The sequence below is a fragment of the Theropithecus gelada genome, chromosome 4 (genome assembly GCF_003255815.1).
Source record: "Theropithecus gelada isolate Dixy chromosome 4, Tgel_1.0, whole genome shotgun sequence".
Lineage (NCBI taxonomy): Eukaryota > Metazoa > Chordata > Mammalia > Primates > Cercopithecidae > Theropithecus > Theropithecus gelada.
In genome coordinates, this window is record NC_037671.1 from 73138412 (window position 1) to 73152453 (window position 14042).

The 14042-nt window shown below is 38.1% G+C and overlaps 1 pseudogene; it reads left to right on the forward strand.

The window, feature by feature from the left end:
* The first annotated feature begins 8805 nt into the window (after positions 1-8805).
* On the forward strand, positions 8806-9216 carry LOC112623798 (annotated as a pseudogene).
* Positions 9217-14042: the final 4826 nt, after the last annotated feature.

Genomic DNA, 14042 nt, shown 5'->3' on the forward strand with positions numbered 1-14042 from the left:
GCATACACGGGACTTATTCAGCCACAGCTGGGGTAGCTGTGAAGCACTGCACTGTGGTACAGGGATCAGAATCCCAAGGTGGCCATGGGCAGTGATCTCATGGAGAGCATGATGTCCAGTCTCTGGAAATTATTTTGCTCTCCTAGACTTCTTGGCCTGTGATGAAAGGGGCAACTTCAAAGTTTTCTGAAATGTCTTTGAGGTATTTCTCCCACTGTCTTGAGGTATAGCACCTAGCTCCCTTCTATTCATGCTAATCTCTTTGGCAAAAGGTTGCTGGGCTTGGTTTCTTCTCCTGAACACACTTCTCAATACTTTAAGTGCCAGGCTGAGAGTTTTCCAAAGAATTCACTCTTTTTCCTTTTTGATTATAAATTCTGTCCTTAAGTTATTCTTTTGCTCCCAAATCTCAGCATAAGTGGTGAAAAGTAACCAGGAAGCTTCTATATTTTCCTTAGAAGTTTCTTCTGCCAGATACCCTAGTTTATCATTCTCAAGTTTGGCTTTCTACAAAACCCTCAGGCATGGAAACAATTCAGGCAAGTTCTTTGACAGTTTATAACAAGGATGACTTTTACCCCAGGTTCCAATATGTTGTTCCTCAGTTCCATCAAAGACCTCATCAGAATGTCCTCTACTGTCCATATTTCTATCAGAATTCTGGTCATGATCACTTAACCAAGCTTAAGGTATTCTGGACTTTCACTAATCTTCTTGTCTTCTATGTTCTCACAAGAATCTGTTTTGTTCTAGCCTGATCCTTTAAATTCTTCTAGCCTCTGTCCATTGCCCATTTCCAAAGCTGCTTCCACATTTTCAGATATTCATTCTTGGGAACATCACACTTCTGATACTAACCTTCTGTCTTAGTTTTTTTTTTTTTTATTGTTTCTTATAACAGAATACTTGCAACTGAATAGTTTATAAGAAGTGAAATTTATTTCTTGCAGTTCTGAAGGCTGGGAAGTCCAAGGTTGAGGGGGTGCATCTAATAAGAGCCTTCTTGCTGTTGGAGACCTGCTGTAGAGTCCCAAAGTAGCATAGGGCATCACATGGTGAGGAGGTGAGTGTGCTATCTCAGGTCTCTCTTACACTTTTTATAAAGCTACCAGTCCCACTCCTATGATAAATTTCAACATGAGTTTTGGAGGACACATATTAAAATCATAGCGCTTTCCTATGAGATCATGAAAGGTCTGAAATCAGCCTGCCTCTCCAGCCTCATCTTGTATCCCTTCCCTCTTGATTTTCAAGCTCTATTAACTACACTGTCTCTGTTCATAGAGATGTATATTCAAGTATCCTTTGTCTGGAATGCTTTCATTTTATAATTCAGCTAGTTAGCTCCTTCTGATATATCATATGGTTAATTGATACTTTGTTTTGACAGATTTCAATTTGAGATGTTGTGCTCACTTGATGTAACTACTTTTTAACACATGTTCCTTTAAATAAAGAATAACAAAAGAGTCCCACTATTGAAACTTATATTTAGTATTGTACTGGAGATTCTAGGGAAAATTTTTCTATAAGGATTAAAAACTCCAAACTCTTGTTGAAATTTATCATAGGAGTGGGACTGGTGGCTTTATAAAAAGAGGAATAGAGACCTGAGCTAGCACACTCAGCCCCCTCACCAATGTGATGCCCTAGGGCTACCATGGGACTCTGCAGAGAGTTCTTACCAGAAAGAAGGCTCTTACCAGATTCAGCCTCTTCACCTTGGCCTTTCCAGCTTCCAGAACTAAAAAATACAACAACAACAACAACAAAAACCTAAATTAGTTACAGTTGATATGTGTGTTTGTCTATATGGAAAACCCAAGAGAATTATCAGACTAATTATTGCAATTAATTAGAAAGTTTAGCAAGGTTCAGAGAAATAAAATCAATACATAAGAGCTAATTGCATTTTATATGCAGTTAGATGATTCAATTTTGAAAAGACCATTTTTATGATAACCAAAAAAATACTTATTAGTAAGAATACTTAAGAATTTTGTTCATCAAAAGATATCAATAACACAGATAAGTAAAGCAAATTTTTAAAGAAAGAACATTGGAGAAAAGCCTTAGAAACCTCAAGGCTCAAGTCTCAAGTACACATCTAACAAACAGGCTGTTTACTTACAAAAATGTCTGAGTCTGTATTTCCTTCTCTGAAAAATAGGATTTTAAATAGACAATCTTGCAGTCTTCCAGCTGAAGTTCTTGATTGTTGTGAGATAGTCACTCTTTGCAAACTTGTCTGTATTGATTTTTGAAAGGCAGACTAAGGTTCATCTTTAGAAGGATACATTGTATTCTGATTATTCTCTATGAATATAATGAATTTGAAGACTTCCAAGTAGTTTATCATATTAGCATATATGGACCTGTCTTATTTACTTATATTTTACTCAATATTTTCACACTGGACCATAAGTCATTCACTATAACTTGCTATTTTCAGATTCTGATTTTTCCTGCAGCTTAAGAGGAAATTTAAATACATGCATTTATTCTTACCTTGGATTTATAGTGATGCTAAATAGACGTAGTTTGAGAGGGAGGAATTTAAGAATGTGGCTAAAGAGTGTAGTGGGAGGTTTATTTCTGATGCTAGAGGTGTTGTGGGAGGGGTTACCTATGATTATAAAAGAAATAAAATATACAGAGCCCAAAGAGATAATTATCACATTGAAAGATTTCTGTTTTACCAGCAAATTACTTTCTATAACTGTCTCCATGTCATAAAGCTTTGTTTATGTGTCACATCTGAAGACAAAGTCTGTATCATGAAGTGGTTTAACATGCTGTTTGGTCTTTGTGAAACAAATTTGGAGTTTAGCTACAAAATTATTGGAGGACACTGTAATTTAGAGTAACAAAAGCATTTTATCCTGTGATTTCAGGAAACCAAGAAATTATTTTGCATTCCACACTGCCACACTGAATACAAAATTTAAGTTAGCTGTATGTTTATGAAATATAATACATATGATAAAGCATATCCTCCCTTATTCATCTTTAAGATCTGTTAAAGTATATAGAATAAACATTGACAAGTAATGGTAAGTTGGAAATATAATTTCGGTTTGCAGACAATAAGTAAATATTTGAATAATTTTGATAAAACGGACCACCATTTTATAGGTGCTTCTGTCAAATTACTAAGTCAAAATATTATGGAATTCTTTCAGCTATTAAAACTGCATTTGAATTTCTTTAGATAAAAAAAAAGGTTGCAGACAGGCTACATATCAGTTAAATTGTGAGCATTCTGTTCTAATTTTCCCCATAAATCAGAAATATTAAGTGTCATGCTAACATCTGTGGCCTGAATATAAAGTTGGCAAAAATCAACCCTAATGGCTTTTCTCACTGTAAAATAATGTCTAGTTTTAATCTGCAGTTGTTTCAAGTCTGAAGTGTCAAAGTAATATGTCTCATGTTTCTAACCAATTTGTGTTTTCACAATGAATATAGTTTCACTAGAATCTAAGTTCTTTTTTTAAAAGTTGGTTTATGATGACATTTTGTTCTCACGTGGTCTCAAATATTCTTTTTGTTAAATAATCAGAACCATGAGGGTTCTAGTAATCATCTAATACAACATTTAATTTTTTGACATGTAGAGAGAGAGCCCTTTTTATCCCATAGGATTTAACTCAGTAGAAAATGAAAACAAATTCTCCACAAATGGGTTCAAAGATGTAGGTGGCTGTTGTATATATTCAGGGATGTTTTCTGATAGTAGTGGGATACAATGTGTGTGGTTTATCACATACTTGTGTATGTATATAACAAGATTCTCACTAGACTTTGGTTAGACTTCTCTACATTGAAGGAGATTGTATTCACAAGGTCACAGTTTCTCTTCTCTGTGTATAGCCAAAGCTACACTCTGAGATATCTCTGATTTCTGATCCCCAGAATAGCTTATCCTTTGCTTTTTACTTTCCAATAGGGAGTGGATGTCCTTTGACTCAGCTAATCACAGTGGTCCTATTTCTTCCAACTGTCCTGTTTGTGGTTACATCCCTTTGGTTTTTCATCTCAGATTGCTGTGAGATTCAACTGTCCAGTCTCTGTCACATATATAGAATACAGCTCAGCTGAGTGGCAGCAGGCTTTGTTTTGGAACTGGCAACACTCCAGGAGTCTGGTTGTGTTCCTTGAGTAAATTTTTGTCTTGCTATTTGTTATTGGTGTGGTTTCTAGGTGACTCTAATGAAAACATCCAGGAAATTGCATGCGATATTCCTGACAGTTCCAAGTCTAACAGCTGCTTATTAGGATAGACATCTGACTTTATCTGGTGCTAATGATTTTGTTGTGGTTTAGTATTCCACCGACTGGATTGTGTTAGGTGGTATTCATAACAGATACACAACTTAGTCTCTGCCTTCTGGGAGCTGATGATCTCTAATTCACAGAGCTTAAGAGGGCGCAAGGCCATCCACAGTGTTTCTGGAAAGCCAGTGAACTTTTCCTTAGCACTCTCAGCTTTTGAATTAATTTCCCTTTTTTCTTCTTGGTGGCCTACATCCTAATCTCACTCTTTTTATTCATATTCAAAAGAATAATTTACCTCAAGCAACATAAAGAACTGTCTCTACTGAAGTTACATGAATTTTAACACCGAATTAATCTAAAAAATAGACATGTTATAATATTTGAGTTTAAAATGTTAGTGACAGACGAATAATTTTGCACAATAGAGTCTTCTCTGCATTACTTACTATTGGCCCAGGTGACCATGAATCTAAGTATGATCCTTAATAAGCAGATTCACATTATGTTAATGTGTGTATGTCCTTCTCAATAACTCCTGACAGAACAAGTCGTTTCACCAAGAGTTGGGGAGGTTATCAGCTGATCCATCTGTGGATTAGTAATCATGCTCAGCTGAATGATTAGACTGTTATAAAGAGAAGTTATCACAGCACCTGACTTTGAGTCAAGGCATGCATTTGGTTATTGGTATATTTTGGGTGTACATGGCATATAGAATTCAGGAAAGAATATATGGGATTTTAAATTTATTTCAGTATGTAAAATGCCATATTGTATTAATTATCTGCTGCTATATAAAAAGTTACCCTTAAACTTAGTGACTTAAAATAACAAGCATTTATTAAATCACAATTTCTGTGAGTCAGGGATTGGAGAGAGGTTAGCTGAGGTTCTGGTGTAGAGTTTGTCAGGAGTCTGCAGTCAAGTTATTGGCTGAGGCTATAGTTATCTGAAGGTTTGACAGGGGCTATAAGACTCACTTCTAAGATGTTTCACTCACATGGTTCTTTACAAGAGTCCTCAGTTCATTGTCACATGGGCCTCTTTATAGGGTGGTTGAGTGTCCTGAAAGCATAGCAACTGACTTTTTTCAAAGCAAGGGGTCTAAGAGAAAGAGCAAGAACCCTCAATGACTTTTATGCCTCATCATATTCCATCAGTTCTGCCACAGTCTATTGGTTTGAAGTTTATTGTTATAAATCCAGCCCACATTTCAGAAGAGGGGAATTAAACTCCACTTCTTGAAGTGAGGAGTATAATATAAAGGAGTTTGCAGATATATTTTAAAACTACCATATGCATTGAAAGGACAGAGAAATAATGCTCAGGAAACTATCCAACATAATTGAGCCACTAAGGATCCAGGTTTGTTTTGAAAGTTTTCTTCTCTGTTTCTCCTATTAGCAGGAAAATATCTTACCTTGACTTCTGAAGCTATTGATATATATCTAATTGCTATAGGTATATTCCTAATAAAGTCTAAACTAATTACTAGGGAAAGTGAACCCACAAAATTATGTTTATTTTTCCTTAATTCTAGAGTATTAATGTTAAATATGACCCTCCTGTCCCAGAATGTCAGCGGAGGCTTCGAAGCTGGGAACATTATATTTTAAGTGCTCTCTTGTTCTGAAGACCAGAGACATTTCCAAAGGACTTGCTAAAGAGTGGACATGATCTTATGATCTTTAGCCAATGTGACATGAGATAATAAATTTGGAGAAGTAGGAGGAAGATTCTTTGAAAAAGATTGTTGGCTTACTCGAGAGGAAGCTGTTTTCTCCTAACTCAGCTAAGTGGTGGAGGATGTCTTCTTATAATGAAGGGAGACTGCCGTATTGTCCCTGGTGGTTGTTGGCTGAGCTGTGGAAGTGAGCTTGGGTGATGCTGATCTGTTTACCCTGGCTTCAATGTGCACAAGGAATGTGTTTAAGTTTTACCTAGAAGAGGCTCAATTATGAAAAGCTACCTGGAGTAACTGCTAAAGAACAAGTAAGGAGAGAAAGCTGCAGTGGTAGCAAATAAATCCATTAGTAGGAGGGACAGGTACAGTTACTGGAGCAAGAGAAGGCACTGTGGAAGGAAGCAAAATAGAGCCCTTTAGAGAGGATGTCCAGTGAGGCAAGTTGACCCAGCAAATGAAGGTTCTGTGGGGTGCCATTAGAAATGGGGATTGTGGATAAGCCACTTGAAGGCATCCAGAAAAAATGTTGCTCACTGTTAAATGATGTAATGTTGAACACTCCTACGGAACAGCGTCTCCAGAGAACCCACCAAAACATCCCTTGTGTGAGAGAGCCCATGTTTGGACATCTTCCGTGACAGAGGATTTCCAACAACCAGGAGAAAATACAAATGATGCCACTAATTTTAAGCAGACTTTTCCAATTTAACATGCATCCCTCTTCCCAACCCACATCTAGGGGGAGCTAGAGGCAGTGTAGTGAGTCAGGAATGAAGTTGGAAGAGAAAGGTGGAAACATAGTAAAATATCATGATATGCTCTTGCTTCCAATTACTATGAAACTGAGAGTCAGTTCTGAGTGAGACTGGGAAGTGGAAGCTTAAAATTGAGTGAGAACTGAATGCTTTGATGTGTATTAAACTGGAAAGAAGATGGAAAAGGAGACTGTTCCAATGCCTGAAAGTAATCAGAAAGCTATGGAATCTAAGATATGGCCAAGGGGTAGGGGAAGGAAAATACAACAAAAGAGGTTTGAGGACAGATATGTATAAAATTTTTAAAATATCCTACTTATATTTTTCGGTTCATTCAATAAATTGGTTGCAAAAGAGCTTGTTGGACACAATGTTTTCGAGTTAATGTCCTGTGGCATATTGGATCTCTTCACAGATGTTCATCAAGTGAGAGAAGTTTATCTCTATTCTCACTCATCCTGTAAATGCTGTGGAGTGAAGTGATGAACTGAGAGACTCATGTAAAAGAGTACTGAGGATAAGCTGGCACTGAGCAAGAGGGAAGAGGACCAATAACTATATTGTCAAGTACTGGCAATGAGAGACTGCATGTACACTGGAGTGTACAAAATATTGCCTTCCTGGTCAGAGAAATGAGCAGATCTGTGTAGACAATTTTTTTTTTTTTTCCAGATGGAGTCTCTCTCTGTCACCCAGGCTTGAATCCAGTGGCATGATCTTGGCTTACTGCAACCTCTGCCTCCCGGGTTCAAGTAATCTCCTGCCTCAGCCTCCCTAGTAGCTGGGATTACAGGCACCTGCCACCACACCTGGCTAATTTTTGTATTTTTAGTAGAGACAGGGTTTCACTATGTTGGCCAGGCTGGTCTTGAGCTCCTGACCTTATGAATCGCCCACCTCGGCCTCCCAAAGTGTTGGGATTACAGGCATGAGCTACCTTGCCTGGCCTGAGTAGATACTTTTTTTTTTTTTTTGAGATGGTGTCTGGCTCTGTCGCCCAGGCTGGAGTAGTGCAGTGGCATGATCTCAGCTCACTGCAAGCTCTGCCACCCCGGTTCACGCCATTCTTCTGCCTCAGCCTCCTGAGTAACTGGGACTACAGGTGCCCGCCACCACGCCCAGCTAATTTTTTGTATTTTTAGTAGAGACGGGGTTTCACTGTGTTAGCCAGGATGGTATCAATCTCCTGACCTCGTGATCTGCCCACCTCGGCCTCCCAAATTGCTGGGATTACAGGCATGAGCCACCCCTCCTGGCACTGAGTAGATATTTTAACAGGCAGTGACAAGTGAACAGGTAACAGTGAATGCTTTTCTAGACACCATAAGAAATAATTGCATTGTGGCTATTTTTTATTTATTTGGGAATTATGTGGAATCTTTTAATCTCTTCAGTTGAACTTCTGCAAACTTATGATATTTGGCAGTGCACCTGGAACCACTTTTTTTTTTGTTTCTTTTTCTTTCTTTTTTTTTTTTTTTTTTTGAGATGGAGTCTTCCTTTGTTGCCCAGGCTGGAGTACAGCGGCATGATCTTGGCTCACTGTAACCTCCGCCTCCTGGGTTCAAGGAATTCTATCTTAGTCTCCCAAGTAGGTGGGATTATAGGCATGTGCCACCATGCCCAGCTAATTTTTGTATTTTTAATAGAGACAGGGTTTCCCCATGTTGGCCAGGCTGGTCTCAAACTCCTGATCTCAGGTGATCTACCCACCTCGGCCTCCTAAAGTGCTGTGATTGCAGGCATGAGCCACCGTGCCTGGTGCGAACCACTTTTGTACATAACAAAAGGACTGAAGTCAAAGGATTTCCAAGGATTTCCACATGGAAAATATAGTGTAAAAATAATAATGATAATGATATATACAACAGTTCAGGATTGTTCTAAATGTTTTACATACATTAACTCATTTGTTTGGGTACATTTGCCTTGCCCTATAATTGGCAATGATTTTCACAAATTTTTAATATATCTGACTTTAAACATTTTTATATTTGTAATCTGCCATAGACATCCTATTTAAATTTAGCTAGTTAAGATTGCCTTATTGGTGGGCACCGGCACGGTCTGGGGCAGCACAGGATCATCATGGCGGAGTTGCAGCAGCTGCGGGTGCAGGAGACGGTGGACTCCATGGTAAAGAGCCTAGAGAGAGAAAACATCCAGAAGATGCAGAGTCTGATGTTCCCATGCAGCACCAGCTGTTGTGAGGACAGCCAGGCATCCATGCAGCAGGTGCACCAGTACATCCAGCACAGTCATGTGCCTCTGGCTCAAGTCCAGGCCTTGGTCACCAGTAAGTTTGAGAAGTTCCAGGACTGCCAGGCCTGGTGCACCATACATTGCAATGACAAAACCAAAGATTCAATAGATGCCGGGAGTAAGGAGCTTCAGGTGAAACGGCAGCTGTACTGTCGTGTGACCAAGTGTATAGATGACCACGTGCACCTCATCCCAACCATGACCAAGAAGAAGGAGGCTCTCTTATCCATTGGGTAATAAAAGTCCTTGCCAGTGGCTATCAGGAATGAGGGCAAAAATATATTTTTTAATAAGGAATTGGGAATTTTAGTCTTTTAAGCAAAGTTTATGAAGAAATTAAGGATGGCAACAAGTGTAAGGCATATGTCGCTTGCCTCTGGACACTGGTTCTTTCATGTTTCAGCCCTAAAAAGTGAAATGGGAAAAAGTGATGCTAAATTGCATCAGAGACATTACAGAAAGTTTAGAGCTTATGTTCCTGTGGCTAGTGCTTGTCCTGGCAGTAAGGATCTCACCTGTAACAAGCCAGAGCCCTCCAAGCTACCAGACTCTTCTTACTACCAACAGGCTGGCAGGTTAGACTTGATGGAGTTTGAGGAGAGAGATTTTCTCTTTGTTGCCAAATATCCTGTTTACCAGAAGTGTCATTACACCATTTTCTATAGGCTGTGAAACAAAATCCATGAGGTCAATAACTTAGAAGGGAGAAAAAAATTTCCGGGTCTTTGTTTTCTTGATTTTGTGTAATTGACACAAGGGTATACAAGTTGATGCAAGTTGATTTTAAAATGTGGATTTGGGAGGGAGAGTAGTTTGGATAAGAACTTTGAAGATCCCTGTGGATCCCCATTTCTGGTCAAGATGTAGATGTACATTTCTTAAAATTATTACATGCTGCATCTTTCAACCTGGATACCGTGCAAAAACATGAGAGGCGACCACACACTAATTATGAGAAGCAGAGCTTCCCTCTTAACTGGCTGATGGGCCTTGAGGCTGTGTGTAGCAAAATGACAGGACAATGTTGCAGTAACACTTTCCCCTTGAAGAAGAAAGGGGTTTTGATTGTGATATATATTAGTATCTAGTAATGAATAGTAAAAGAGGAGCAATTGGCTACTTGCTTATAAGAGAGTTATGAAGTACTGGATTTGGAAAAACCTGGTTTTTATAAAAACAGAGTGGAATTGAAGCCTAAACCTAGCATTGTTTCCTTAGCTCCCTGAATTAACAGAGCCCGATTGAGACCCCGGCAACAGGAAGTTCAAGGGAGAAAAAGTGAACAATTTGGGCTAGGATGAGCTGAGTCCCTTAGAGCAAAGGAGAGGCAGCCCCCATTATCAAATACCATTTTTGCCTGGGGCTTTTGCAACTTGCATTGTTCCTGCCCTGGCATGGCACCTTATTATTTTGATACCAACCTCATTGTATTTTCACCAGCTTATTACTTGAAATGATAATACAGCCTGTCCATTTGCTGTTTTCAGGCTGTGATATATTTTCTTAGTTGTTTGGTTTTAAAAATAAATAAGGTTTAATTCCCCCCTCCTTGCCACAAAAAAGATTGCCTTATTCATTACTAAATAATTATATATCACTTTTTAGAAGTGTGTGATGTTTTCTAGCTATATTTTTGACAAACCAGGCTTTTAGAATTGCCATTTATGATCATTCTTGCAGTACAAACTAAAACTAAAACCCGTTACTGTTCAGGTTTATAAAACAAGTGCTGTTCATCAGGGAAAAGATAGAATACTTATTTTCTTTTTCTTTCTTCTAAGAAGAGTTTTGTATAAATAATTTCTTTTAAACATTTGTGATACTTTTCACCCAGAAGAGGTGTTGTTTAAATTGGGGGTTGTGACTAATTTGTTTCAATTAAAAATACTTTAATATCAATATCAAATGCCTCTTAGATGATATGATCTTGTTACCATAGGTGGTAGTTTGCTCTACATACTAGCTATTTAAACCAGATGTAAGTAAAACAAGATTTGTTTGAGAGGACTAGGGTTTCTCCAGAGTAAAGAATACAGAGACCAAATGGAAACATACTTGCTTCACTGCACATGGTTTCTATACTTGGCTGTGCTGGCTTACCATTTTATGGTTACCAGATTTACATCCTTTGAAATTATGGACATTGGATCAAATCCTCATGTTGGAAAACACTCTAAGGTAACATTAAATGAGCATGTGATTTGAATAACCTACAATTTTCACACAGGTTTTGATGACCAAAGTCAAAATATTTCCCATAAAATACTGTAAATTTGGTAAAATATATACAAAGCTCCTACAGTGTAATAACACGAAGAAACTTTGTTTACTGAAAAAATCTGATTTTTGGATTTTATTTTAAACTTTTTTTTAAGTTTGTATTTTTATCTTATTTAAGCTTGTTTTCTTTCTTTCTTTTCATAATTTCTTCTAAAAAAATGAGATACATATGCAGAGCATACAGGCTTGTTACATAGGTTTATGTGTGCCATGGTGGTTTGCTGCACCTACTGGCCCATCCTCTAAGTTCCCTCCTCTCACCTCCCACCCCCCAACAGGCCTTGGTGTGTGTTGTTCCCCTCCCTATGCCCATGTTTTCTCATTGTTCAACTTCCACTTATGAGTGAGAACACGAGGTATTTGGTGTTCGGTTCCTCTGTTAGTTTGCTAAGGATGATGGCTTCCAGTTTCATCCATGTCCCTACAAAGGACATAATCTCATTCCTTTTTATGGCTGCATAGTATTCCATGGTGTATATATACCACATTTTCTTTATCCAGTCTATCATTGATGGGCATTTGGGTTGGATCCACATCTTTGCTATTGTGAATAGTCCTGCAATAAACAGACATTTGCGTGTGTCTTTATAGTAGAATGATATATATCTTCCTTTGGGTATATACCCAGTAATGGGCTTGCTGGATCAAATGGTATTCTGGTTCTAGACCTCGAGGAATCTCCATACTGTCCTCCACAATGGTTGAACTCATTTACATTCCCACCAACAGTGTAAAAGCATTCCTATTTCTCCACACTCTCACCAGCATCTATTGTTTCTGACTGGCATGAGATGGTGACTCATTGTGGTTTTGATTTGCATTTCTCTGATCATCAGTGATGTTGAGCTTTTTTTCATATGTTTGTTGGTGACATAAATGCCTTCTTTTGAGAAGTGTCTGTTGATATCTTTACTCACTTTTTTGCTGGGGTTGTTTTTTTTCTTGTAAATTTGTTTAAGTTCCTTGTAAATTCTGGATATCAGACCTTTGTCAGATGGGTAGATTGCAAAAATTTCTCCTGTTCTGTAGGTTGCCTGTTTGCTCTGATGATAGTTTCTTTTGCTGTGCTGATGCTCTTTAGTTTAATTAGATCACATTTGTCAATTTTGGCTTCTGTTGCAATTGCTTTTGGTGTTTTTGTCATGAAGTCCTTGCCCATGCCTATGTCCTGAATGGTATTGCCTAGGTTTTCTTCTAGAGTTTTTATGGTTTGGGGTTTGACATTTAAGTCTTTAATCCATCTTGAGTTGATTTTTGTGTCAGGTGTAAGGAAGGGGTCCAGTTTCAGTTTTCTGCATATGGCTAGCCAGTTTTCTCAGCACCATTTACTAAATAGGAAATCCTTTCCCCGTTGCTTGTTTTTGGCAGGTTTGTCTAAGAGCAGATGGATGTAGATGTATGGTGGTATTTTTGAGGTATCTGTTCTGCTCCATTGGTCTATACATCTGTTTTGGTACCCGTACCATCCTGTTTTTGCTACTGTAGCCTTGTAGTATAGTTTGAAGTCAGGTAGCATGATGCCTCCAGCTTTATTTATTTTGCTTAGGATTGTCTTGGCTATATGGGGTCTTCTTTGATTCCATGTGAAATTTAAAAATAGTTTTTTTCTAATTCTGTGAAGAATGTCAATGGTAGTTTGATGGGAATGGCATTGAATCTGTACTTTGTGTAGTATGGACATTTTCATGATATTGATTCTTCCTATCCATGAAGATGGAATGTTTTTCCACTTGTTTGCATCCTTTCTTATTTCCTTGAGAGTTGTTTATAGTTCTCCTTGAAGAGTTCTTTCACATCCCTTGTTAACTGTATTCCTAGGTATTTTATTCTCTTTATAGCAATTGTGAATAGGAGTTCATTCATGATTTGGCTCTCTGCTTGTCTATTGTTGGTGTAAAGAAACATCTCACAGATACTAAAGAAGTATGTCATCAGTTCAATTCCCTAATGGGGTAATTTTTAAATGAACTGTAATGACTGACATGATAACACTATCAAAGAACTTTATTAAAATTATAGAATTGTAGAACTAGAAGATTCTTAGAAGGTCTACAGTCACTATGTTAGCAGATTCTTAGATTAGTCATAATTGACTCAGCAAGTACAGTATTGTATTTGTATTAGGTTCTTTTTGTATTAGTTTTTTCTTTGTATTTATATCCCTGATTTTGTATTAGTTTTCTTTTCTTTTTCTTTTCTTTTTTTTTTTTTTTTTTTCAGACAGGGTCTTGCTCAGTTGCTCAGACTGGAGTGCAGTGGCATGATCACAGCTCTCTGTAGCTTTGACCTCCTGGGCTCAAGCAATCCTCCCAGCTCAGTCTCCTAAGTAGCTGGTACTATAGGTGGACACCATCTTGCTTAGGTGATTTTTTTTTTTTTTTGTATTTTTTGTAGAGACAGGGTTTCACATGTTGCCCAGGCTGGTCTCAAACTCTTGGGCTCAAGTGATCCACCTTCCTGGGCCTCCTAGAGTGCTGGGATTGCAGGTATGAGCCACCACACCCATGCTTGTATTAGTTTTCTATTGCTGTGCTACAAATTACCACAGACTGTACAGCTTAGAATAACACATATTTATTATCTTACAGTTGTGTAGGCCAGAAGTCTAGGTACAATGTCATTGTATTCTCTTCTCAGGGTTTCACTAGGCTGAAATCAAGGTGTTGTCCAGGGCTGAGTTTCTTATTTGGAACTTGGGAGTCTCTTCCAAGTTCATTTGGTTGTAGGCAGAATTCATTTCCTTGAAAGTTTATGACTGAGTTCCCCATTGTCTGCTAGCTGTC